The sequence below is a fragment of the Colobus angolensis genome, unplaced genomic scaffold (genome assembly GCF_000951035.1).
Source record: "Colobus angolensis palliatus isolate OR3802 unplaced genomic scaffold, Cang.pa_1.0 Scaffold231, whole genome shotgun sequence".
NCBI lineage: Eukaryota > Metazoa > Chordata > Mammalia > Primates > Cercopithecidae > Colobus > Colobus angolensis.
The window spans coordinates 952,480-957,776 of record NW_012115500.1 but is presented as its reverse complement, the minus strand read 5'-3'; the positions used below and the strand labels follow the sequence as shown (position 1 = coordinate 957,776).

The window sequence follows — 5,297 nt, the reverse complement described above, 5'->3', positions numbered from 1 at the left end:
CTTTGAAGTGGATGAGGATTGCACACGTCATACTCTTTCTGAGAAGCTATAACGACAGATGTTGATGCTGATGCTCTAGGTGAAGAATGGAAGGGTTATATGGTCAGAATCAGTGGTGGGGACAACACATGAGGCTTCCTCATGAAGCAGGGTATTTTGACCGAAGACTGTGTCTGCCTGCTACTGAATAAGGGGTTTTCCTGTCCTCTAAGGAGAACTGAAGAAAGAATGCACAAATCTGTTCAAGGTTGTATTGTGGATGCCAATCTGAGTATTCTTTTTTTTTTTTTTTTAAGCACTGTGCAGTTTTATTAACCATTCAAGTCCAGTAGCATCTGGTAAGATTGGGACAGAGTTGGGATTGAAAAGTGAACAGATATTCAGCATCTAACAGTTCAAAAGAAGCCACTACATACTCTTTTCACAAATATGTTTTCACAGAGCCAATACAGTACTAGCCATTAACCCAGTACACCAAGTGTACTGAAGTAGAAAAGTTGCAACAAGAAAAATAGCTACATTAGAAAGACCAACACTTTAGAAAAAGAGTAAAACACTTTTAGTTTCTCCCCTTTAGCCCCTAAAACAACATCTTACAGTCTGAATCTACCTATACAGTCCTACATTAGCTTCTAAAATATTTGTCAGGAGGGAAAAAATAAAATGACACTGGCCAGTACAGTCTTTGGATATTTAGGAAGGAGATGGGGAGAAAGTCAGTTGTCAGAGCAAATTAGTCAGCTTCAGTCTCGTCAGCAGGGTCTTTGGATTCTTTGTTCTTCCGCACTTCTTCAATGTGCTTATCCTTCTCTCGCAAACGCTCCAGTTTGGCAGCCATCTGTGCCTCTCGGTTCTCTTTGTTAGCTTCCATTTTGTGGGTCAGTTTCTCTTCTGCCATTTTACTGAAGTTGTTGTTCTCTTCTATTGCCTTCTGAAGCACTTCTTTCTCGTGCTCTTATTTCTCAGCCAGCTGCTTTAAGACCTCAGCTTCATGTGACTTGCGTCTTTCTTCTGTAGCTTCTAATTTCTTCTGAATTTCCTCCAGAGAAAGATCCTTCTTCTTTGGAGGGGAAAGGGGGAATTCTGGAACAGATTCTTTTGACCGAAGGCTGAGAATCAGCTCAAAAGCCTGGCCTGAGGCACGCTTCTCCAGTTCTTTCACCTGGATATCAGAAGAAGCCATGGTGAATAGAAGCCAAGCGACAGGCAGTGTATTCTGCACAATCAACTGGGATAAGGAAAGCCCTGCTCGGTCCGAGCCGCCTGACCACACTCTCAAGCTGAGTATTCTTAACTCAGTTATTGTTAAAGAGAGAGAGAGAGAGAGAGAAGGCTAATCCTGAACTGCCTGATAATATATGCTGCCTCATTCCCTGAGACCCAAAAGACCTAGCAGAATCCAAAAACTTCAATTTCTCTAAAAGATGATGTCCACCAATATGTTATAAGAAAGCTCTTTGTTATAACAAAGGTGAGACACATAGGGCCAAAGCACCCAAGACTCAGTGTCTTGTTACTCCTCATGTCCCGCAACACAAACACCTGACTTATTGCTCTGAAGAAACCACCTACTAAAGAAAAATAAGGAAGAGGCCACAGAATATGCTAAACTTTTGGACAAGAGAATAAAGGAAGCCAAAGAAAAACGCCAGGAACAAATTGCCAAGAAACACAGACTGTCCTCTCTGAGAGCTTCTACTTCTGAGTCCAGTCAAAAATAAGACTTTTGGCCAAGTGCAGCGGCTGACGCCTGTAATCCCAGCCTTTGGGAGACCAAGGCAGGTGGATCACCTGAGGTCAGGAGTTCGAGACCAGCCTGGCCAACATGGTGAAACCCCCCTCTCTACTAAAAATATCCAAAAAAAATTAGCTGGGCATGGTGGTGCATGCCTGTAGTCCCATCTACTTGAGAGGCTGAGGCAGGAGAATCACCTGAACCCAGTAGGCGGAGGTTGCAGTGACCCGAGATCGCACCATCACACTCCAACCTGGGCGACAAGAATGAAACTCCATCTCAAAAAAAAAAAAAAGAGTTTTTGGGTAACAGGGTAACAAATAAGATCAAACCTCATAAAAACAAAACAAAAAAGCAAAATAACCAATAAAGTAGAGTAACTATTTACGTAGTATTAGATATTACAAGTAATCCAGAGATGATTTACAGTATAAGGGAAGCTCTGCATAGGTTATATGCAAATACTATGCCATTTTACATGAAGAATTTGAGCAACCCTGGGATTAAGTATCTTTGGAGGTCTGGGACCAATACCCCCAGAATCTCGAGAGGACAATACTTGCTGTGAACCTAAAATTGTTCTAAAAGATAGTCTAAAAAAGGAATTTTGTGTCAAGCTTTTCATTTTTGTTTTGTTTTTAATTGGATCAGCTATTTTGTTGAGTTTGGGCAGTGGATTAGTAAATAACTTTTTTTTTTTTTAACTTTTCTGTCGGCCAGGCTGGAGTGCAGTGGTGGGATCTAGGCTCAGCACAACCTCCACCTCCCAGATTCAAATGATTCTCCTGCCTCAGCTTCCTGAGCTGCTGGAACTACAGGCGCGCCACCACACCGGCTAATTTTTGTATTTTTACTAGAGACAGGGTTTCACTGTGCCAACCAGGCTGGTCTCTAACTTGTGGCCCCAAGTGATCTGCGCCCGCGGATTTAACATTTTGAAACTGTTCTCACATGGTGAGGAAAGATATCTAAAATGGTAATTCCAGGTAACACGAATATTTTTAGTTCTGTATTTTAAATTTTTCACAATATAGAGCAAAATGAGTTGCTTTTTTAGACCTGTGACAGCCTAAGCCTAAGCCTTTTGCGATAAAAAGCAGTGGAATCTCTTATCCTAAATCCCAGCTTGGTCTAGCACCTAGAAAAGCATTCACTAAGCAAGTAGAAATTGGATATGCCTGCGGGGCTTTCAAGTTCCATCTACCACCTACTTTTCCACACTAGACACGCAAAAAAAAAAAAAAAAAAAAAGGATGAAAAGGCGGAGTTCACGCCCAATTTTGACCTGAAGGCAAAACATTTCCACCAGCTTGCATTTTTGCCTTGGGTGTGACCTGAGGGAGTTGACCGCCAGTTCCCTAGTAGAGCGGGGACTTCTGCTCCTGGGGTAGAAGCTGAATCAGTCGCCCCAGGTCCTCGGTGCCATTTCCCTCCGGCAAACCTCAATCTCAGAAGGGGAGCCCTGGCCTTTCTCCTCCGCCTTCCGGGCGGTTTCTTCTGATCCTCCGGCTTCCTCAAAGCTCCCGGGTCTGCATTGGTGCTAAGTGGCCTGCCTTCTCCACGTAGCTCCCCTGGATAGCTACGCGCCAGAGGCACCGCCCCAGGTTCCAGGTCGTGTCATGACTTTCCTTAGCATTTGCACCGCTGCGGGATCCCTGAGTGAGTACCCCCAATGTGGGTTTGGCGGAGCTAGGAGAAGGAACGGTCCCTCTACCCTCCGAGAACTTATTCCTCCGACTCCGCCGGGCAAGGAGCCACTTTGCCACAAGGAGGCAGCAAACACCGCACCCTTGGCTCTCGGAGCAGCAGGTGCTGATTTTGGAAAATCTCCTTAGGTTTTCACTTACCACCTGGGCTAGAGAATGTGGCACTGTCTTATATTGGGCACCTACAACCTGCCAGACTCATTTAATTATTAGAAAACTCCTGTGAGATGGATGTGGGTATCCCCATTTCACGATGAAGAAACTGAAATCAGAGGAGCCCAGTACTTGGGAACCGAAGTGGAGGTGATGCCAAAGCTGAGCATTTTCTATTCTGCCACTTTGCCTCTCAGGAACACATGGGTGCACTTCCCAGGAGGAAGGGGATTCCAGCCTCCAGCTGCCATCCCTTTTTCAAGAAAAAAAGCTATGGTTACTGGCATTAGGATAGATAACTTTGGCTTTAAGGTGATTTTAGAATTAACGTTCACTGCATACATTTGGAAAACTAAAAATATTACCCAGAGATAAATTTAGTCCTTCTGAGTTTTCTTCTAGGCAAACTTTTGAGATTCTACTAGATATTCAATTTTGCACTCTGACTTTTCCCCTTAAATTTTATAAAATAAACATTTCCTATGTTGTTAGACATATTATTTTTTGTTATACATTCTTCGCTGTTTATAATTTGTATTTTCATTTCACTTTGGGGGAGGGTGAGGCATAAGGATTTTTTTTTTTCTCACTAAAAGAAGTTTTAATTCCATTGTTGTCAGGCCCAGTGCGGTGGCTCACGCCTGTAATCCCAGCACTTTGAGAGGCTGAGGCAGGCGGATCACCTGAGGTCAGGAGTTCGAGACCAGCCTGGCCAACATGGTAAAAATCCTGTCTCTACTAAAAATACAAAAATTAGCTTGGTGTGGTGCCGCATGCCTGTCGTCCCAGCTAATCGGATGGCTGAGGCACGAGAATCACTGGAACACGGGAGGCGGAAGTTGCAGGTGAGCCCAGACTGTGCTGCTGCACTCCAGCATGGGCAACAGAGCAAGACTCTGTCTCAAAATAAGTAAAATAAAATAAAATAAAATTCTAATGTTATCAGAACTATCATCGTTCCCTTATGGTGGCAGCCTTTGGAGCCATGATTTGGAAGGATCTGTTTTTACCCTCAAATCATATAAACATTAATACAAAAAATTAGCTGGGTGTGGTGGCACGTGCCTGTAGTCCCAGCTACTCGGGAGGCAGAGGCAGGAGAATCATTTGAACCCAGGAGGTGGAGGTTGGAGTGAGCCAAGACCATGCCACTACACTCCAGCCTGGGAGACAGAGCGAGATTCCATCTTAATCAATCAATCAATAGGTTAAATAAATAATTATATAAACATGAATACTCACATTAATCCAGCACTGTTTTTATTTTTATATTTATTTTGTTTTTGAGATAGAGTTTTCCTCTTGTCACTCAGGCTGGAGCACAGTAGTGCTATCTCGGCTCACTGCAACCTCTGCCTCCCATGTTCAAGCGATTCTTCTGCCTCGGCCTCCCAAGTACCTGGGATTACAGGCACCTGCCACCACACCTGGCTAATTTTTTTGTTGTATTTTTGTTAGAGATGGGGTTTCACCATGTTGGCCACGCTGGTCTCAAACTCCTGACCTCAAGTTATCCATCCACCTCGGCCTCCCAAAATACTAGGATTACAGGGTGAGCCATGGTGCCTGGTGGCTGATATTTTTGCTTTCTTAATAGTTACAAAGTTTTGAATTTTGATGGACTCTGACTTACTTTTAAAATCAGTTTTGCTTTTTACGTTCTATGTTGTTAAATATTTATGTGTGTGTGTGTGTGTGTGTGT

The 5,297-nt window shown here is 43.6% G+C and overlaps 1 pseudogene across 1 annotated transcript; it reads right to left on the bottom strand.

Annotated features, from left to right (window-relative positions):
• Nucleotides 1-277: 277 nt before the first annotated feature.
• LOC105513548 lies at nucleotides 278-1,183 on the bottom strand (annotated as a pseudogene). Its single transcript, XR_001002044.1, has one exon. The product of XR_001002044.1 is annotated as a stathmin pseudogene (transcript).
• Between the last annotated feature and the right edge of the window lie 4,114 nt (nucleotides 1,184-5,297).